We start from the raw sequence: 22876 nt of genomic DNA on the forward strand, positions 1-22876 counted from the left end.
ATAGAGCTAAAACTATACAATTCTTAGAAGATAATATAAACATAAATCTTCATGACTTGGGGTATGATGAAGCCTTCTTAGATATGACTCCCAAAACACAAGCAACAGACAAAAATATTTTTTTTTTAAATTTGAGTCCATCTAAAGGTAAGGCTTTGTGACTATAAGGACACCATCAAGAAAGTAAATAGAGAACCCATAGCATAGGGGGGTAATATTTGCAAATTATATATCTGATAAGGGAATTGTATCTAGAATATATATATATATATTTTAGAAACTATTACAACTCAATAATGAAAGAAAAAGAACCCAATTTAAAAATGGGCAAAGGATCTGAAGAGACATTTCTCCAACGGTGATATCCAAGTGGCCGATGAGCCCGTGAAAAGACGCTCGACACAACTGGTTATCCGAGAGCTGCAAACCAAGTCCACAACAAGATACCACTTCACACCCGTGAGGACAGCTGTCATCGAAGAGTCAAAGAACAGCAAGTGTTGGGGTAACAGGATGTGCAGATACCGTAGCCTTCATACGCTGTTGGTGGGAAGGGTGCAACCCCTTTGAAAAACAGACGGTTGTACAAAAAGTTAAACATCACTTTTATCTGACCTAGAATTCCATTACTAGCTAGATACTCGAGAGGAAAGCACACATCCACACAGCAGCTCCTACATGAATCTTCACAAGCAGCATTATCAGCCAAAAAGAGGAAACGATCCAAATGTCCATCACCTGACGCCATATGTCGGAATACTACTTAGCCACGAAAAGGACGGAAGTATTGCTACGTGCCGTGTTGTGGATGCATCTCGAAAATGTGCGAAGGGATAGAAAGCCAGCGTAAGAAGATTACACACTGTAGGACCCCCTTTATGAGAAATATTCAGAATAGGTAAACCGATAGAAAGAGAAATTGGTTTCCTAGGGATTGTTCCTGCTGAGAAGAGATACAGGGTGACTGCTAAAGGGGACAGGGCTCCTTTTTTGGAGCGATGAGAGTGTTCTAAAATTGACTGGGGTGCTGATTGCACAACTCTGTGTCCACTGAACACTGTACATTTTATTTTATTTTTAAAATTTATTTATTTATGTATTTATGTATTTATTTATTTGGCAGAGAGACACAGAGGAGGAGTGGCAGAGGGAAAGGGAGAAGCAGGCTCCCAGCTGGGCAGAGAGCCCGGTGTGGGGCCCAACTCAGGACCCTGGGATCATGACCTGAGCCAAAGGCAGATGCCTAACTGACTAAGCCACCCAAGGCAACCAACACTGTACATTTTAAATAGATGAATGACAATTCATGTGAATTATAGCTCAAGAAAGTCATTGGGTACGCCCCCCTGGCCAATGCATAAACCTGCTACTTAAGGACATTTCCCAAAATGTTCAGATACCACATGCGCACACACACACACACACACACACACACAGAGCAAACACAAGAGAAGAGATAAAACTAGTTTGACACAATAGCTGTGAATATTTTCCTCTAAGGCTGGTAACAGAGAGTGAATTTTTGTTGCAAAGTTTTGGCGTAAGCGATCCCGCTGAAAGTACATAAAATTTTACCCACCCCCTAAAAGAATAAAAAATTTTTGTCACCTCAAATAGTTATGTTCTGGAACTTTCTTACATGGCAAGCCCCCCTGAGCTGTCCCCATAGCCTTAGCAAAGTAACAGGATTCCAAAGGACAGTATTTGCAGGGAGACCTGCATGGGGCTTATAAAAGCTTCATGCTATTTCCCCCTCAAAAAGCAGACGACTTGCGCCCCACACTAGCAAACCGCTGCCCCCTCACACTAACGAAAGAGAGCTGATGGGCGAAGACACTTCCCAGAACATTACAGTGCAACAACACAGCTCTGCATGCAGGGAAGATGGAGGCTTCAGGGACTCACAGTGGGACCGGGGCAGGAAGCCCCCAGTCACACGCCACATGGGAGAGTTAGGGAAGGCTGGTCGCCAGGTGGATGAAACCCATGTCTTCAGCAGGAGGGCCCCCGAAGCTATCAGATACGCTCACAGGTTAACTGCCATCCAGGCAAGATGGGTCCGGGTTGGGGACGGCAATGTGGCCTTCTCGATGGCTCATCCTTTGTACTGATGCCCGAAATGACGCCCATACGCTCTGTTACGATGACAGCTAGTATCTAACATTCCTTGAGCCCTCCAATAAGCATCTCCGTGCTTATCTTGTTCTATCCTCAAAGCCACTCGCTAAGGTCAAAGCTATCCTCGTCCCCCTGGGCAGGCAGAGAACCAAGGTATAACGGGGTCAGAGTGAAGTTCGGAACCCACTTCTCTGCCTAACACCACTGCCAAAGCCCTCATCACTTACGCTTCAAAGGCAAGTGCGCTGACACATACTTACAAATGAGCAATTAGAGGAGGATGGTAGAGGAGGGAAGAAGCTCGTTCTTTTCTTTCCCTGGCCTTTGCGAATTGCTGTTGAATTCAACGGGCATGATTGAATATGCTGTTGAAACTCCTGAGAAGCAACACTTTGGAGCGCAAGAAGGGTATGAGAGAAATCGTCCCCTCCAAGATACAGGGAGAGAATAAATGGGTTGAGGGATATACTACACTGACGAAGTCTTCTTGCACAGATCTAGGGATGACAGGAGGAACACTGGGTTAAGTGAGGAAGATGGGAGACCATAGACGCCCTCCAAGGCTGAGCCAGTCCCTTGCCCTTGACCCGCCCCCCCAGGACCCTGTAGATGCCTTCTCATCTAGGCTCCAGCAGGTATCTTTTGTCCTTCACTTTTCCTTCTCCCTGCACCCACGTCAGAGACCTATCCCGCAGATGAATGCAAAAGGTTTAGGAAACCTATTTGCCCAGCATTGACCTTAACCCGAGTTCCTCCATAGATCCGCACTAAATGGTAAGAAGGCTACAGGGCAAGAAGACCAGCTGGGGCCAGACGGACTGGGTTCCAGACTCACAATCAACCCTAACAAGCCGTCCACTTTGGTTTCTTTATTTTAATGTTTTTATTTTGACATACTTCTAAATTTACACAAAAATTGCAAGGACTGTACCAAGAATTCCCATAAACCCTTCACCCAGATGCCCCAAATGTAAACATTTTACCATAGTTCTCTCCTTCTCATCAACAGATGGATAGATCTAGACATAAAATATTTAAGTATTTATCTTATCCTTCTATAGATATGAGTATATCCACATTTATATTTATCTCTATTTATGCAAGTAATATCTATGTAAATATAAATATCTACATGTAAAAAAATTTATGTATACAGTATATATATACACAAGCGTATATCTACCAAATACACATGTATATATAAATATGTTCTGGTATATATGTAATTTACATTGTGTGTATATATAAATTGATACTCCCAATTCCAACCCGGCAGGGCAGAGCTCATCAGATCCTTCACTCTCCATACATGTGACTCCCTTCTCTGCCAGCAAGAAACCTGGCGCACACAATGTATGCACGATGTATTTCCTTATTTGCTCAATCTCAGGATACACAGTATTTTCAGAATTGCTAACCTGTACAAGGGCAAAAAAGGAGCCAGTTCTCAACGGCTGAAGACTCACACTGAGCTCTTTTGTCTTTCATCCACACGCCGGGTTCCAAAATCACTGGTCTCTGCTCTCCCCAACCTTCCTTTCCAGTACAGTTGACTGTTTCATTTGAGATATAGTTCAGTTCATTTGTTTTACTCGTATCTCATATTAAGATTTTTCCACCAACCTTGATGATTTCACTCTTTTTATTTTTTATTTTTTGAGTGCATAAAATCATTGTCATGGTTCTCAAAGTCAGAAGAGAACCAAAAATGTATCAGAGAGGCTTTCCTTCCTCCTATTCTTTCCTTTCTCAACTTCATTCCCACCCACTTCCTGGAATTAACCAGTCTCATTAGTTTCTGTTTTATTCTTCTCACAGTTGTTTTGGGGGCTTTGTACAAATATTTTCTTTTTCCCCTCCTCTGCTACACAAAAGGTAGCATCCTGCTTCAGCAGCAAGTCCTGGAAATCAGCCCCACGTAAGTCCCTAGATCTCCCCCTCATTCTTTTTCACAGCTGCATAGAACTCCATTGAGTGCCCAGCACAATTATTCAGCCAATCTCACAGTATTTTGATTGGTTCCAATATTTTGCAATTATAAACCATTCAGCAATGAATAACTTTCTGGGTACGTATTTTCACATTACTGGATGCCATCCACTTTTAAATGTTTGATATCAGTAAGGATTGGATACAACTGCGTGTAATAGAAAACCCCAATAACAGAAATATACACTGGGTTATTCCTATATGCATGACATAAATCCAGAAGTAAGCAGTCCAAGGTTGGCACAGTGGCTCCGTGGTCATCAGGGACCCAGGCTCCCTCTGTCGTCATATCCTTCTATCCCTGGCGTGTTGTCACCTCATCCCCATGGTCACCTCATGACCTAAAATGGATTCAATGCTCCTGCCATCACATCTGTGTCCTAAGAAGAAGGAAGTAAGGGTAAAAAAAAAAAAAAAAACTGATCCTCAGGGATCATTCTTTAAAGACTACATTCTGGAAGAATCCCTCCACAACTTCTACTTGCATCTCATTGGCCAGCATTCAGTCACGTATGTACAAGGGACATTGAGGAAAATAGTCCTATAGCTGGTCACAGTGCTGGCCTCAGTGACGAGGGCTCTTTTGGTGAGGAAGCAGGAGAGAACGGGTATTGGCCAGGCAACTAGCAATCTCTAGCCTGTGTTACTACAATTAACTTTCCAGCCCTTCCGTTCTGCTCTACAACCTGCACATCTTTTGTTAACAAGAGTGAACAGAAAAAGTCACCTCTCTCCCAACAGTACTTTGAGACAATTTTAGGAGTCTTTTGATAGCACTGAGCCAGTACAAGGCCCTTCCCCTTTGGGGACCAGAAGCACCCTGGGGAAAGCAAGCCATTGGGGACCACCTGTTATCTAAGCCACTGGGAGGGTCAGATGTTTTCACGAGAAGAGGAAATACAATGATCCTTCAGCAAGCGTCGGAGATAAGTCCAGAAGCCCAGATGCTACTGTCTTTCACCAGAGGGGAAAGGAACAATGTCCTCAGTGTTACCCGGAGAACCAAATGTATCAGGAGACATTCAAAAAGTCCCCCGGTTTATCCCAGGGTGGTGGGAACTGTCACAGGAAGCAGCATGAGGTGTAAAAGCTGAAATACTGTCAGAGGTGCCAGAAGAGACAGTGTTTCTGGGTGGGTTTGGGAGCAGGGGCGAGGAGGGAGGAGCTGCGGCTGGGAGGAGCCCGGGACACAGATCTGTCAGACTCTGAGGCAGAGACCAGGAAAGGCGGGACTTTCTCGGTGGCAATGCAAAAAGCACCAGGGTTGGGAGCTGAGTACGGACCCTGTCTTGATGTGTGACAACCGTAAAGACACTTCTCCACTCTGGGACCTCAGCTGGGTCACCCACAAACTGCTCTCTAGTTTGGAGCGCATGAGAAGAATTCAGTGATGGGTTAAAGACTCAGCAAGGAGCTCATTGTCCTTAAGAGCTATTAGCCTACCATGTAGCATGCAGGCTGTCCGTCGGTCCTCCCCCCAGGTGTCCATATGTGGTCACCAGACCCTAATCCCCCAGATTGCGGGGCAGGAGTGCACACATCTTCCCAAGGGAGGTCAGAGTCCCTCGTCTCCCTGAGACACAGTGAAAGGACTCCCTGCTTTTCTCACAGTTGAGTCTCCTCACCACCCACTATATAAGGCCAGAGCAAGATGGCCTCAGGGTCCAACAGAGGCCAGTCCACCTCAAGATGGGGGATATTTTAGGTTTCCCGTTTCCTGCTTCAACATGCTAGTTCTAAAGGAATTTTGTCCCCAAGGCACTGTTCATTAAGAAATCACTTTCCTCATACTCAGGACTCCAGGGATGTCAACCTGTAATTTAGTATTGTCCCAGGGTCTGCTGGACGTGCAGCCCTGGACATGTCCCAGCCTCTGGAAAGGCCCCTCCCTACCCCCTGAGGGCATCTTGAGAACCCAACAAGAGCCCTTCTCTCAAGGGTTAAGTTTCAGAAAGCACTCATGCCCTTAAAAGAAATGTGTGTGGAAAAAACCACGTTTATTCTTACTCATAAGACTCCTGAATAAGCAAAAAATGAAAACTACCATGTATCGAGCACCCATAGGTCCCAGACCTGGTAAATGGCAGAGCTGGGATCCAAACCTAGGGCTCCATCAGCCTAACCTTGACTCTGAAAAAGCAAGGCCTTTTGGCAAAGGGCCTTTTGGAGGCTCCAAAGCGGGTCTTAGAAGCGAGGGTGTGGGACAAGTATCCTGGCAGTGGTGTGGGTGTCCCTAGGAGCCATCATTCTCCCCAGCAGTGGTGACCACTGCTTGAAACCCAGACTCCTCCCTTGGCTCCCCTGCCACAGTCAAACCCAAGTTTATTTTCGTTCCCTCCGTCCGCATGTTAAAGGGAAGCAGAGCACGGGCTCCACATTCCATTCTAAATAAGGGATCGGAGGGCTGTTCAATCTAATTAAGATGATTTGACTGTTTTGAAAGCAGTAGTTCACAAACACACACATTTGCGCGTGCACACACACACCCTCTAGGCAGACCCAGCAGATCGTCCCCCAGCTACGCTCTCTGACGCCAACCTGGGGTCACAGTGGCTTTTGTTCATCCACTGCTCCTCTGCGGGGTCCGGGGACAGTCACCTGGGCCCTTCTCCTTCCTATTGACTGCCTTTTTGGACTTTCACTCTTTCCCTAGCCCCTTCCATGCTCCAGACAGGAAGGCAGTTGCAACTTGTGAGAAACCAGGGTTCTGTCTGTAGGGATGGGATCAGTCGGGGGGCAGAGTGGGTAGGGGAGACCCCTAATAATGGCAGTGATAAGCTATAATTCCCCACTTTGGTCGGAATCCTTATGGTGTCCTCCATGGCCATTGGCCAATCGAGGAAGGAGGTCCTCTCAGCACATGGTCTGTGGACCAACATTGTTGGCATCACCCGGGAGCTTGCTAGACATGCAAACTAACACATGCAGCTAAGTTGGTAAAACTCTGTTCTAAGAGGATAACCTGGAGGCCTCTGCCATCCACCAACTCGGGTCTAGATACCTCAGCATTCAGGGCCGAGCACCTGGCCAGATAAATAAATAGCTGTGCAGGAAGGTAAGTTTGAGACATATTATATTTCACATTCCTCTCCAGAGTACACAAAACCTATCAACACAGAAGAGGCACTGATAAGTCCCACATAAAGAAATATTTACTTTTTTTGTTTGTTTGTTTAGCTGAATGTCTCCTAAATTTGACCACAAAATATTCTTTTCATAGAACAGGCGAAAGTAAAATATATTTGAGGAAATAGAATCCTTACTTGTAAGGGCAAGCACAATTCCTTGTATTATCTCTAGGAAAAAGCAGCTGTGATATCCCTGTGACCTCGTATCTTAACCACCAGTTCTAAGACCTCAGGATGTCCAAATCAGGAACCTATTTCAGAGGTGACAGGAATGCTTACATCACTTACTTTTATCTAAGGCCACACCCAAATCTCTCCAGAATTCTACCTGGATTCCCAGGCTCCCTCAAACTCAACATTCCCAACCCAACTGCATTCCAGAACACTTCTCTGTCCCAACTGTAATCTTCTCCCAGGCTCCAGAACTGGGTCTTCCCTCCCCCACCTCCTTGTTATCCCTCACTCCTCCTCCACCCCCATTGCCTTGGCCCCTGTGTCTAACCAAAGGCTAAGTTCACTTTATTTTCTGTTATGTTCATCATCTCTTCCCATCCTGCTCCTTTTCCTTATGACAAAGCAGGCCTCTTGTCCCTTAAGCACCTCCCTGTACCGATTTCTCCATAATTTGTCCTGCCCACTGTGACGAGGGACATTTCTCAATGCACAGATGTGTTTCTGTCCTTCACCCGCTCAAACAATGTCATCACTGACACCCTGGTTGCGGATGACATCTATGAAGCGCTTGCTTTGTTCTGACCCTCTGCCCATTTTGAGGATGGGGGTGTTGAGGCACAGAGAGAATAAGTCACTTGCCTAAAGCCTCCCAAGCAGTAAGTGGTCGTGAGAGGATTTGAGGCTTGGGTGCTATGACACCAAAAGCTTAGTGTCTCCCCCTTGCGTGGTGCCACATCCTTTCCCAGTCCCTGGTGTGACAGCCACCTTGGCCTTCCACCAGCCCTGTTTGTACCTCCTGTCCCATCCAGGCCAACCCCCACCCCCCAACTGTGGTGGAGTATTGGCACCACTATTCATCACTGCCCATCAGTATCCCCAGGAAACCTTCGCTCAATCACATTTCCTCTGCTCCCAGCCAACGAAGGAAATTTTCTAACACACATCAAAAGGAAGTAAGATTTCATTTCAGCAAGTTATTTGCTGAGCACCTCCAACCTCTGGATCCCGATGAGAAAAACTTAGAGCCTGGAAAGACAGGCTGTTCTCTTTGTTAAACCCCATAATATCCTGGGAGGTAGTTAAACCATGATCATTCGCTTTTTCCGGTGAGGCTGACTCAGAGAGGCAGAGACAGTTTGCCAAGGTCACACAGCAAGTAAATGATGGAGGACAAAGTCCATCCTGAATCAATTGCTTCGCTGGATATTTTTAATGTGTTCTTTAAAAAAAAAAAAAGAAGATTTTATTTACTTATTTGAAAGAGAGAGAGAGTGAGTGAGAGAGAAAGCACAAAAGGGGGGGTGGGCAGAGGGGAAGGAGGAAAAGACCAACTGAGCAGAGAGCGCAACTCAGGCTTGATCCCAGGTCCCTGGGGTCATGACCCGAGCTGAAGGCAGACACCTAACCGACGGAGACACCCAGAGGTCCCTAATGTATTATTTTTAATCACAAGAGGAATATAAATGTATAAAAAACTGAAACAATACTAAGTGGTCCACTTGGGCAGGGTGGGCGGGCTTCACCCCATTGTGCATGGGGGCAGGGCCACTTCTCTTGGGGCTGCAGTGGACACCAAGCCACCGTTGTGCAGGCAGCTGCCCACATCTGGGACCGGAGCAGCCCATGGCCTTTCCTCATTGGAGAAACAGCGGGAGAAGCCAGCGAGGCCCTTCAGGCAGCTCGCATCTCTATTATATTTTAGCACAAAAACACTCAGCTGTAAAGCATGACCCAGAAGTTTCTCATGAGTCCTGGGGCATGGGCTGAGTCCCAGGGGGGCCCCTGCGACTGGGGGCAGGGGCTGGTTTCTGGGTTCTGAGGGAGGGCAGGCTGAGGAGGCAGGGGTGAGGACAGGGCGTGTGACGATAGGAAATGGCCCCTCTTCTCCCCTACCCTCCATGGGAAAACACCCTCATTTCTGCCGTCCTCAAGAGCGTGAGCACTTCGGTGGAGGGAGACTGGAATGCCCAGGTTTTAGGAAAGCGGGCTCTTTCTCAATTCTTTGTGTCCAGACTGCCCTTTCTGTGGATCATCTGTGGAAAATTGTTAATCCCTTAATGGGCTCCAGAGCCACCCAGCCTGCTCTGCTGCTAACCCCCATTGTGCATTCCGGGCGGCCTCCTGGAGCGCCTGTCTGGCCTCTCCTTCGAGATGGGGAGACTCAGCTGGGAGAAGCATGTCAGGGCCAGGGTCAAAGCAGCTGGATTCGCAGCTCAGCCTCACTTGAATCTCTTCACCCCCCTCCCCCAGGCCTCCCCTCTGACCGCTCGAGTCCCTCACAGCCCTCCCCAGGCTGGCCTCCAGCGAGAGGCTCCTTTGGATGGGGCCTGCCTCGCCCACCACCATGACCTCACTGCCCCGCAGCTAGGAGGTGCTGGGTAAGTTACTAGAAGAAATGAGTTTTACCAATGGGGACTCCGCCAAGTCCCCCCGGCCAGCACTTGGCACCTCCGTCACCTGTGACCTCAGGCCTCTTACGGGCATGTGCGGCCAACTGAGTTTTTCCAGTAACTCCCCAACAACCGTTTCTTCTTTATTGTAGAAAACACATATAACATAAAACTGACCGTTTTCCCCAGTCTAAAGTGCAACAATTCAGTGACTGGAATATTCACAGTGTTAATACAGTTATCGCCACAACCTAGGTTCCAGGACATTTTCGTCACTGCCCCCACACCCCCCCAAAAATTCTTACAGCGGTGAAGCCCTTTCCCTTAATCCTAGGCAACCGCAAGTCCACTTTCTGTCCATATGGCGTTGACTACGCTGGACATTTCCTATAAAGGGAATCCTACATGATGTGGCTTTTAGCATAGGGCTTCTCTCACAAAGTGTACTGTTTTCAAGGTTCACCTTTGTCATACTGTGTGTCAACCCTTTGCTCCTTTTTATGGCCAAATAATATTCCATGGCATGGGTATACCACAAGTCGCTCATCTCATCTGTCCACAGGGGGACGCTCGAGTTGTTTCTACCTTGTAGCTATGGTGAATGCTGCCGTGAGCTTTCGCATACAAGTTTTTGTTTGAATATTTATTTCCAGCTCTTTCGGGTAGATACCCGGGAGTGGAATTGCAGGGCCATATGGAAATTCTGTGCTTAATTTACTGGGGGAACTGCCAAACTCAATTGCCACTTTTTCCCCAAATGCATGCATGTTTATCATAAGACATTCAGAAAACGTCTGCAAAGTAAAAGTTAAAATCACCCAGAGTCCTGGCAGTTGTCAACTTCTCTGAATGTTCCCCACCAGGATTCTTTAGAATGGTGTAGATATGGGGCCCCTGGGTGGCTCATTCGGTTAAGTGCCTGCCTTCAGCTCAGGTCATGATCCCAGGGTCCTGGGATCGAGCCCCGGGTTGGGCTCCTTGCTCCAAGGGAAGCCTGCTTCTCCCTCTCCCCCTGCACCTCCCTCTCCCCCTACACTCTTCCCATGCACACGTGCATTCTCTCACTCTCTCAAATAAATAAATAAAATCTTTAAAAATATACATATTAGTACATCGTCCATTGACAAGTTTTTACAAAGGTCGATACGCCACCTAATGTCACTTTCTTGGTGACAAGCCTTTTTAAAAGCGCAACGTGACCCTCCCCTCTTCTTTCCTACCTTGGTTCTGCTCCCCAGCCCCTATCTTCATTTTCCTTATCTCAGTAGTGCTTACCGTAAACCCCGTGAATGTTGTGGTTGCCGACTGTTTTGCTCACTGTCCTGCACACAGTAGGGATGCAGTACGTATCTGTCAGAGAAATTCATATTCGTGAATAAAGGAAAACACGGTGGCCAGTTTAAGAGTGAAGCGGTATTTTAAATGCATTTGCCAAAGTGTGCCAGAGATGGTCATGTGTCGCTCCCTGTTGGTGACCAGTCACCCTGGAAATCTCTCTTCCTTCTATAGTTCCATCCTCCTTCTTAGGAAGAATAAGGATGGCAGGCCTTCCCCCTCCCTGGGGACTGGATGTCATCCCTGGGTCCCAAGGACCAAGTCCTTGCTCACCCTTGAACATTCTGAGGTCCCTTTTGCAAGGAGGCCCTGTTCCTTTCCATCCCAGACTCCTGGTAGAGACCTGGAAAAGACGGGCCTGAAAAACCCCCTCACAGCCCAGAGCCCATTTGGTCCTAATTTCAGGACGGGTTTCTTCCGAACTCCAACCAAAGTCAAGGGTCCCCCAGGGACATCATGTCTCTGCCTCCACCTTCCTGTCCAGGTCAGAGCTGTTCTGCCGGCCACCTTGTCACGAGCCCGCTGTGCTGCTGCTATTAGTTACAGATGATGGCAATTAGAGGCCGAATCTCCCTGGCTCCTGGTAGAATATTGAGACAGGGCTACGGCTATTTTAAGATTTTAAGCAGATTTATACTTAGTGCTTCAAAGACGGCCAGCCAGCAAGGAAAATATGGTAACTGTTGCTTTAAATTATAGCTATCATTACTTCAAAAGGAGATTCAATCAGAAACCACTGAAGACTAAAACTATTTACATCTCCTGACACTTAAAAGCAAGCGAGCCATTTTAGCCTGTCAGCCTTGGACATGTTGGCTACAAAGAGAGAGGTACCTCACTGGCCCGTAAAGGAAAATATTTTCAAGGGAGCAGGAACTAAGAAGGGATCCTGGGGGTTCCTCCCACTTGCCTCCATCTCTCTCCCACGCTCTGGGAGGAATTCAGGGTCTGGGGCACGCAGCTCTGTAGCCGGCCGTCTCCAAACCTCTGGAAAACCTGGCTTTCCCCGAGGCAGGGGGACTGCCCTTTTCTGTCTGGCCTCTGGCCTTCGGTCCCTGCCCTGGGGAAATCCTGTCTCATCCCATTAATACAAGTCCCAGGACAGGACGGTCCCCAGCTTCTTCCGGGCTGAGCTGCGAGGACAGGACGGGAGGGCTGGGTTTTGTATCAGTCAGAATCAGAGCCGTAGACAGAGCTCAGAAGCATGGGCATTGAAGAGAAACTTCTCTGAGGTGAGACTCTGGGTTATTTCCATTTACTTGGACAAGCCACTTAACCTCTCTGAGACTCAGCTCTCTCCTCTGGAAAACTGGGGTGTCCCACAGGATTTCTGAGAAGCTCAAAGGAGAAGGGGTACATGGAGCATCTTCTTAGTGAGGATAGCGCTGGATTGATATCAAAGAACTCCTATCCTTCCAGCGTCAGGACACAGCAAGATTTATCTCTCACTCGTACGGCAACTCCAGGCAGGTGCTTCTAGTCTAGAGGCAGTTTTTCTCCCTGCGATGACCTGGGGATTCAGGATCCCTCCACCCTGTGGCTCGACCCTCTCCTAGGAGTTCAGAGCCGTCCGCTTCTGGTCTCAGGAAGGGAGAAGATGCACTGTGCCCGGTGCAGAGGACAGATCTTGGAAGACAGGTTGAAGATAGCTGTCGCCTTGCCCTCTGAGAAGCCCCCCTTTCCCTCCCAGTCCCAACTAGAGGTCCTCCTACACACTTCCCTAACACCTGCCTTTCTCCGTATCAGCCACATCCATTGGAATGTAATTTCACAGGCAGGGCCGGGGCCTCTGTGCTCACCGTCAGATTCCGGAGGCCCTTAGCATCTGGTACCCAAGATGGGTACATGAATTGGCTGGAAGAATTTATGAGTAAAATCCCAAATCTTGCCGCATTCCTACGCACGGCAGATACAGATTAGCGAATGGCACTTAGCAGGTGATTAGTAAATGTTCCTAGCTGGGAAGTTTAGACAAAGGCTATATGGGCATTCCCTCTACTAGCGGCATTCCCTATACTCTGACCCATGGGCCAGATCAACCCACCACCTGTTTTTTGAAAATAAAATTTTATAGGAACATGGATCCCCCCCACTCAAACCCCTGGACATGAGGAGGGCTTGAAAATTTAGTCCCTGCGTGGGGGGCTGTCTCCCAGGGGGGCTTCCATGCAGGAAGTGCTCAAGTGTTGGGTGGACCAGTGGCTGTCACCTGCCACAAACACTTAGGATACTGTTTTTCATTAACATTAATAGTATCTTACTTACTGGTGTTTAATGCAAACTTCCAGTTGCACAAATGAGATCCAGGGAGACGTGGGACTTGCACAAGGTTACAGCTGGAAAGAGGCAGAACGGGAATTAGAACAAAAGTCTCCTGGCCTCTGCCCCACTCTGGGAGCTAGGAGAAGGAATAAGAATTTTCTACTGTGGGTTTTTTTGCTTTAGACAGGCAGGGACCTTGGAAGTTTTACTCCCTAGATGGCCTTTGGCCATTTTACAGGATGGAGGAAGGTTAGCTTTACTTTTTCCCTGGGCTCTGGAACCTCCAGTCCAGCAGCACCTGCCCCCCACCACCTCCGTGCTCCAGATCCTTCTTTGAGCAAGAGAGAGCCATGGCAGGTAGTGTGGCTGGGCTGAGGTAGGTGTTCTCCAGGTGAGAGAGGGTACCCATCCCTGATGAGAAGGTGTTAGAAAAAGACACATTCTCCCTGGCCTGACCCAGGGCTCACTCTGCCTCCATCCCGTTCTGGCGTCAACCCAGCCCCTCCCTTGCCGGACAGGCCTCGGGTGGCCTAGGTGGTCACACGCAGGTTGCCGGACCTAAAGGACAGCTAGGGCGGGGCCCATGGAGGCACAGGAGTGAGTGAGATGCCCTGTTACCCGGGCAACTTGCCTCCATCTCTGGGCTGCTGCTTCCCTTTGTCAATCATGGCGACAGTGTCACCCGTCCTAGTCCCTTTGTGGGGGGGCACAGGGTAGATGGGAAGGACGATGTCTTGTCTAGTGGATCTTTGTTGATTTTCCAACCTCCCAGAATCCCTTCCATCTTCTGTTAATAACACAATGGGTTTTCCTTGGTGCGCATTACGTGCCCCTTCCCGCCATGGCACGTAGTGCTGGTCTATCAGGAGGCCCCACCCTCCCCTGCCCAGCCGTTGTCCCTACGGCCCCAGCTCGCCCAACCAGACTCTGCCCTGAGACCGTGGATTTTGACTGGGAGTCCCAGCTGGGAGGAAAAAGGGGGACAGCTGGAGTAGTGGGGGCAGCCTGCCCCACCACCCCCACACCCGAATCCTACAGCACCTGCAACTCCTCCTTGCCTTATCTCCTCACCTAGACTTTCAGCTCCTCCAGAGCAAAAATAATATCTTACTTAGGCTTCTGGATGTTTCTCTCTTCCAGCAGCTTCAGGGACAAGAAGACGTGTTGCCTTGAGCAAGGGCCTGCAGCTCCCCCGGCTTCTCTCCTCATCTCTAACTGATCCATGGAGCTGTTTTGAGGATCAAATGGGAAAACATAAATAAATTATAATAATGCATTAAAAGGGTCTAACGTGATTTTCAGAATTATTATTGACACTCAGGCCTGAAGGCGAACACACGACTTTTAGTTTAAAATGGATTCTGTGCTTTTTCAAAGGATGGTTGTATCAAGGAAGGTTTTAGTAGGAACCCCAGACTCAGAGAACCATGGCCCCCGACAAATTCTCAGCACCTTCCTTGTGCCGGGGACCTTCCTGGGGGCTTCCAAATAAGCTTTCTGGAAGCCAGAAGATTCAAGCAACAAATGAGTCCCTTTCAGTTCCAGATTTTTTCAAGAAAGAGGAGTGTGGCAGAGAGACCCCACTTTCTAAATGGGTGGGTGGGTCACCTATTTTTCTGATGGGACTCCTTCATTCTCATGGGGACACACCCTCAGGCTATGAGGTGGGCATTTAAACTCAAGGAAGCCTCACCTTCTGGCTGTTTTCTGACAGAGGAGCGTCACTGTGGCATGCTCGGATGTCCCTGATAAGCAGCCGTTGATCCCCAGAAGGAGTCAAGCCAAGGATGAGACCCAGGTTGACCAATGTACTGATTCTTACCCACACAGCTCAGGGCCCTCAGGGATATGGCGCCATGGCAGGCAGGGAAGAAGGTTTCCCAAACAATAGGGCTATGGGCAGAACCTGACAGTGCTGGGCATGGAGTGCCCTGCTCCCTCAAAGCTGCACCCCACTCTCCTTTCCCTGTTCTGTGGCCCAGAAGGTTGATTTAAATAGTCAGGATCAAAGAGGTCCCATATCCTCCCTGCTCATTTTTCCCTCGATCCCCCAGCTTATAGGAGACTAGGGGCAACAGGGAGCCCAGCAAGGGACTAGAGGGAGGGAGGCACAGAAGAAAGGAGAATGAGTTGCGGCATTTATTCTCCAGCTCTCTCCCTGTGGGGCACCTGAGACAGGCTGGGGGCCTCAGCAGGTGGCTCTAGAAGGCCCTTTCCATACAATTCTCTCATCTAGATTCTGATAACGGCTCCCTCTCCTTGTCCCTCTGGGCAGAGAGGTACCACAGCTCTGCTGTCATGCCTTGCATTTCTTTGTATCCTGCCCCTACCTCTTTGCAAAAAGTGCCTTTTGAAGGCCTCCTTGAAGGATCCTGACTGTGGGTTGCTGCAGGACTGACCTGGTAGCCAACACGGCCAGTCCTCGACAGACCCCTTTTTCCACTGGCCTCCACAACTGGCACAGCCCTCCCAACCTCATCAGAGAGATGGCCATGACATAGCCCCCCTTGTGAAGAGCTCGGGGAGACCTGAGGACTCTCTCCCTTGCCAGACAGGCAGGAACCCCAGGCATTGAAGGAAAAACCCAGTCTACAAGTAGCTGACTAAGGATCTTTCTAGGCAACAGGCTGGAAGTCATTCTGCCGCAGTGAATCCTGGAGTGGGGCGGGCTGAGAAGGGCTGAAGGAGACAGCGAGCCCTTACCTCATCTTCTTACTACCCCAGGGAATTCCGTTTCCAAGCGATCATAAAACACCCTCCTAATTTAGGAGGAAACGGCGACAAAAGGTGTTGCACCACCATGAGCACTTTGCACGAGACAGTCCTCGTGATAAGTTGTGGAGGATTTTAAAAGGTTGCTGACATTTTCCGTTATGTATCTTTTCATTAGAGGTAACTATCACTTTAAGCAAATTGTTTCAGGGCCCGGAATGTAGCAATAAGTGATCTAATTAGTGTAGGTTGTAATTTAGGAAGGTTCATTATGTCACAGACATTATGACTCCTGGGTATTACTAAAGGACTCATTTGTAGCCCTTGAAATGATTTTCTCATGAACACATATAATGTCACCCATTGAACTAGCTTGGAGCCTGGAGATGACTGACCGGACGGATCTGAAAGTCCAGCCTTTGGGGGAACTAGGTTCCAAGAGAAGGGAATAAACAAGGGAACAGATAGTAAAAGGAAAACCCAGTTTTGACAAGAGCGGCACGGAACCCTTCAACGCTGCGAGCCAATGTCAAATACGTCTCTTCGGACAAATGAGACCTTCACTGTGAACAAAGAAGCCTCTGCCATCTAAATATTTTAGCTCTCATGGAGCCAGAAAGTCTGATAAATGGTTGGCTTTGAGTTTTTTGTCATTTTCTTTTGTATTCTCAGTCTCCCCCTCCAAAAAAAAAAAAAAGAAAGCACACTTGCGCTATCCACATTCACAAAAATAAAACATGTTATCCACTGAGCCACCAACCTGGAATTGTGTTCGTGGGGCGAGGTGGAGTCCAGCCGGCCGCTGTCTTCCGACCTTTTCCAGCTTTCCTCCTGGACACCCAGGTAGACTACATTTCCCAGTCTCCCTTGCAGTTAGGGTGGCCATGTGAGTGAGTTCTGGCCAATGGGAAGTGGGCAGAATTGATGCCCAGGTGAGGGGCATCAAACCTTAGCACTTTGCTTCACGCTTTCTCTTGCCTCTGCTTGCTGTCAGAATGTATTATTTACATTCTGGAGGATGTAAATTCAGGAGAGAAGGATTCAGCAGGTGCAGTGGATGAGAAAACCACCAGATGGAAAGAACCTGTACTCTGAATGACTTGGGAGAGAGAGTCCCCTCCTACCCACGGTCAGCAGGACAGGTCATGGATGAAACTCATGCATGCTGTTGGGGGTCCCCATTAAATCCGTGTTCCTTTGGCCCCTCCAGCTAGGATCTTGAGGCAGGTCTTCATGTTATAAAAGCAAAGACATTCTTTTCTTGGCTTCTAAATATGTTTTAAAGAGTTCCAGACATGTACCAACTTCCAAAACTTTCAACTTATCAACATTCGCAGGAACAAAGCCGGGGGCCCAGAGTAAAACACAGCCAGACCTGCTTCACGGAAACAATAGTTCTTTACGTGGCACCAGGAAGTTGAGTTGCTTGGCTTCTCATTGGATGGGAACCAATGGCTGCAGCTAGAGAGACACACCCTTCTGATGGTCCAGGCTTGGGTCCCATGACAGGTAAAAACTAGAACGATCAATTACACACACATCCAAATGAGAAAACCAAGGAGAAACTTCCAGGGGCTTCACCAAGATCCATCAGCTAGGAAGGACAATAGAAGGAACCCTGCTCTCCTATTTCTGCTTTCTCCCCCATCAACCATGTGGCAGCACAGGACAGGGTGTCCATGGGGCCGCTATTTTTGGTGGGATGACCCTCAAACGGTCAGCAACTGTGGCTAATGATAGCCACAGAGGAACCACGTTCCCTAATGCATGGACCATAAACCCATCAGTTGTCTGGAGGCCACAGAGGGATTTATAAAAGGCCATTCATCTCATTAATAATTGGTCTGCTGCCAACTTAAGTGGTGTGGTGCTGTTAACTGTAAGTATATGTTTAATGTAAGGAACCTACTCCCATTAGCTGTCTTCCCTTTTGAAAATATGGCCCAGTGAGAGGTTGAGCTCCACACGTTGGATCACCTGGCCTTCCCTGGCCTCTTAAGACTTTACCTCTTCGGCCAAGTTTATTTCCAACACTGGGCTCCAAAGAACCAAGCCCATCTTTCGCGGAGTAGAAGTTGAGGGAAAAAGTCCTGTCAACAGCGGGCTTGTCCTTTAGTAATTTTTTGGGTTCCAGGCCTGTCTGTGTCGATGTTCCCCAGCCCACAGCATGCGGAGCTGTGTGTAGAGCACAACAGTGTGACCCACACAGATGATGAGGCTGTTTTCTGCCTTTGTGCTTCTTAAGGTGCAAACATTTCTAACTGACATCATTGGGGGAGGCATGTGTTTCTTGGTTTGTTCAATGGTTTGGTTTTGCTTTGTTTTTTAATATTTTACTTATTTATTTGACAGAGAGAGATAGCAAGAGAGGGAATACAAGCAGGGGGAGTGGGAGAGGGAGAAGTAGGCTTCCCACTGAGCAGGGAGCCTGATGCGGGACTCGATCCCAGGACCCCAGGATCATGACCTGAGCTGAAGGCAGATGCTTAACAACTGAGCCACCCAGATGCCCTGGTTTATTCAATGTTTTAAGGGTCTCCAAGGCAGTGTGGTACTATAGAACAAGTCCCACCATCCCCACCCCCCAACTCCTATGTTGAAGTCCCTACTCTCAATGTAATAATATTTGGAGAAGGGGTCTTGGGGGAGGTCATCAGGTCACCCAGGGTGGAATTCTCATGATGGGATTGGTGGCCTTATGAGGAGAGACACACAGAGAAAGAGCTATCCTTCTCTGCTCTACAAGAAGACCATCTCAAGCCAGGAATGGAATCAGCTGGCCTCTCACTGAGGGACTTGCCAGCCAGCCTCCAGAACCGTAAGAAACTTCTCTTGCTCAAGTGCCCCAGTCTATGGCATTTTGTCACTGCAGCCCGAGCTGACCGAGGCCCTGGGTTAGGCCCCTTTCCTTCTGCAAGTTACCTCCTGAGTGCCCTGCAGTTTGGACCAAAACAAATCCTTCTTTCCTTAAGGAACAATGGCAGTAATTGGCTCTTGGTTGATACTTCCAAAATAGACTCAAGAATGTTCTCCTGAGCCAGCTACAAATCAAAATTCCTCCAGCTGATCATGATTTAACAAATATGAGTTATTGAAATGTTTCATTGGGTCCAAAACTTGCATCAGCTGCTTCATCTGATACATTTGAAACCCAATAGAATTTTTTTTTTTTTTTTAGAATCCTCTTAGGACTTTCCCAGACTTTCTCTGCTTTTGCCAGGCTGTGATCTAATCCTAGAAACCTCTTCAGGACTGTTTGGGCCTAGTTAGAGTTATTTAAGGCAGGTCGATTACATACTTTGCAAGGGGCACTCAACACCCATCTCTAATCGGATGCCTGGGCCCTAGCTGCTTTTATTTAAACACGGCCACCCTCAATGACCTCTCGCTTGTTTAAATCTGCCCCATAAACATTTGGAAGTTTCGGGAAAGCCTTTGTGGAGGCATAAGAGAGCAGGTTTGCGGGAGAACCGACTAGAACAAATCCTCTCTCTGAATGTGAACCGGTTTTATGAAGACGTTAAGCACATTGGACATTTTCCCTCCAACATCCAGCTGTTTCTTCTAACTGCTTCCAGAAAACCCAGACAGAACCAGAAATGCTCCAAGGGGGAAAGAGCCCAGTATCACAGAAAAAAAACAAAAACCACCCCCTCCTCCAGCCCCCCGCTGGAGGGGCCTCTTGGCTTCTGGAGACTTCTCGGCACCATGAGCCGCCCCATCACACCTGCATGGGTGCACTGTCAGCGGGGGGCTCCCAGCCTCCTCCCACAGCTGCTGGCCCGCCACTCCATTCCGTCTGCTCCTGCCTGTCTGCCATCAGCCCCAGATGTAAAACAGATTACTGGTTCCGTGTTGTGTAAGACAGAAAACAAAAACATGGGCCTCCACAGCATTCCCTGCAGCGAAGCCACACCCGTTAAAGGGAACCCATGGGAGAGTGTCACCCGAAGCCTCGGTGCCCGGCAGCTTGCTTTAGACGATGACGGCTCTGTGGGGCTGGAAACATCTGGAGTGTGGAGAACAGGCTCATCTCTCCTTGAGCTGGGAAAACATGCACAGCCTGGGCCAGAGGTCAGGGACTGAGGGGAAGGCCCTAGACTTCCCAGCTCACCCGAACCTCTCAAGGTTAATATTCCAAGGGCAAGGACCGCGTGTGAACAGCGTGTTCTATCATGAGACTTCGCTTTGCTGAATAAGTCACTTGAGATGCTTTTTAAGTAAATTTGAGCCTGCAAACAGAGGGTAGTACCCTCAAAGCAATGATCCTATTCATAGGTGCCATTATGCACTTGGACAAGTGCCTTCAAGCCCGTTCTCGTCCATGATCCTTTTGATAATGCTGCCCGTGGAGACAAGACGGTGACTGGCATTCCCATTTTATGGATGAGAAAACTGACCTACATGTTTAAGTGGCCATGGGAAAGACCTTCAGGAAAATCTCCTGCCTTGGGCCTAAGGTTCCAGCAATATCTCGATGCTCTTGGGGTCAAGCCAAGCCACCAAAATCATTCTTGTCTGCTCTGCCATTGAATAGCTCTAGGATCCTTGCTAAATGCCTTCCTGTCACAGAATTCCATGACAGAGATAATAATCATACTTGGGTAGATAAAATATAGGTAAAATATAGAATTATACAAAACTCTTAGAATAGTACCTGGCACGTGGTAAGTATGTAATGATTGTTAGCAACAATGGGGATGGCGATGATGATTTCAAAATATATGCTTAGAGCACAGTTTCTAGAAAAACTCAGGATAAACTTGTCATCAGAATTCCAGATAGGGGCACCTGGGTGGCTCAGTGGGTTAAAGCCTCTGCCTTCGGCTCAGGTCATGATCTCAGGGTCCTGGGATCGAGCCCACGTTGGGCTCTCTGCTCTGTGGGGAGCCTGCTTTCTCTTCTCTCTCTGTCTGCCTCTCTGCCTACTTGTGATCTCTGTCAAATAAATAAATAAAATAAAATAAAAAAGAGTTCTAGATAAAAGAGTTTATAATTGGATGATCCTATGGGCTTTTCATTTTTCCCAATATCAAATATTTGAAGAGGTCAGACCCTGACCTTCTCACCTTCATTTTGGCACAGGGTTCCTGTTATATTTGAAAGGTTCTTGGGAGTGCCTGGGTGGCTCAGTCGATTAAGCATCTGACTCTTGACTTCAGCTCAGGTCATGATCTCAGTGTTCTGAGATCAAGCCTCACATCAGGCTCTGCACTCAGCAGGGAGTCTGCTTGAGATTCTCTCCCTCTCTCTGTCCCTCCCTCTACTCGTGCTCACTCACTCAAAAAAACTCCTCTGCTATCCGTTCGTGAATATGCCCGGCCTGATGCCTCAGGCTGTTTGGACAGACTCTCCCCTCTTTGGCCACAGAGGTAATACCCAACTTCCTGCCAGGGAAGTAAAGGCAATCTGGAAGCCTTTGACCCACCTCTTTCTGTTGGTATCCAACATTTTACTGTTTCTTTGTCATCAAAAACCATCTGGAGACACAATGGCAGAGGTTGCTGGCACTCCCCATGTACGTGTTCTCCTCACCTTCCTGGGCAAGCAGCCACCCTTACTGTCAGCTGCGGCCATAGGACGGAGTTCTGGCAGCTCGAATATGAACAGAAGCGAGTGCACCACTTCCAGGTCTCACGTAGGTAATGTTAATTTCTCTCTTTCTCATGTACCAGCCCAATGGAAAGGGCTCCGTGAACTACAGGAGGGTTGAGTTTCAAGATGGAAGGAACATGGGTCCCTGAGTCACTACATGGAGGAGAGCCATCCATCAAGAAGAACATCTATTTTGGATCATGAATAAGAACCCAACTCATGGTATGCCTGTGTGGCACAGTTGGTTGGGTGTCCAACTCATGGTTTTGACTCAGGTTGTGATCTCAGTGTTGTGGGATCAAGACCTGCATTGGGCTCCGTGTCCAGCAGAGTCTGTTTGAGATTCTCTCTCTCCTTCTACCTCTCCCACTCATTCTCTCTCTCTCTCTCAAATAAATAAATAAGCAACTCATATTAACCACTGAAATTTGGGAGCAATGGTTTAAAAAGTCAGTCTGCCCCTAACTAGTGTAGCTCCCAATTGTGGCAAAGTCTAAAACAGTGACTTAGCCAAGTTCACACAACTAGTTAGGGATTTAAGCTTCAACTTTAAGTCCAAGGCTATCACTATTAAAAGCCCATTAAAAGATGTCATCCATTAGTGCCTGACACATAACAGAGTCTCCAAAGTTGATGGATGAATGGATGGACGGATGGGGGGTACAGGTTAGTGGATGGGTGGGTGGATGGATTAGGGGGGTTGGTGGATGGATGGATGGATGGATGGATGAATGGATGGACAGATGGTTGGCTGGATGGGTTGGTAGGCAATAACCCTATAGGCATGTATCCGTTAAATTATCTTCAGCTCACAGGGGAAGGACCAGAACATGTCTGTTTTTCTTTGGGGTGGATTGGAGCTTCATGATCAGCTCAGAGCTCTCAGAGACACGGGCAGTCCTATTCAGGATTATAAGGGCTGACCAAGGGCAGGCAGATGCACATTGGAACCAGTGTGGAAATTAACCATTCAGACTCCCAGGGTCCCAATTCAGCCTTCTGCACAGTGGACCACACTGCCGTGCCTGACAATACTGAGTAGACACAAGTCCCACGGACTGAGGCAGGACTTCTCTCCTTCTGCAGTGAGCTAGAGGAGGGCTGGCCAAACATGAATACGGTGTTTATCAAGAAATAGAGGGCATATCGGCCAGCTGGGCCAGCCCCACCTCA

The 22876-nt window shown here is 48.2% G+C and overlaps 1 long non-coding RNA gene across 1 annotated transcript; it reads right to left on the bottom strand.

The window, feature by feature from the left end:
• Nucleotides 1-280: 280 nt before the first annotated feature.
• On the bottom strand, nucleotides 281-20166 carry LOC125089712 (uncharacterized). The gene is made up of 4 exons (XR_007124030.1): nucleotides 20056-20166; nucleotides 14468-14624; nucleotides 13400-13470; nucleotides 281-564 (listed from the first exon to the last, which is right to left on the bottom strand). It is a non-coding gene; the product is annotated as an uncharacterized LOC125089712 (long non-coding RNA).
• Nucleotides 20167-22876: the final 2710 nt, after the last annotated feature.

The sequence above is a fragment of the Lutra lutra genome, chromosome 17, assembly GCF_902655055.1.
Source record: "Lutra lutra chromosome 17, mLutLut1.2, whole genome shotgun sequence".
Classification (NCBI taxonomy): Eukaryota; Metazoa; Chordata; class Mammalia; order Carnivora; family Mustelidae; genus Lutra; species Lutra lutra.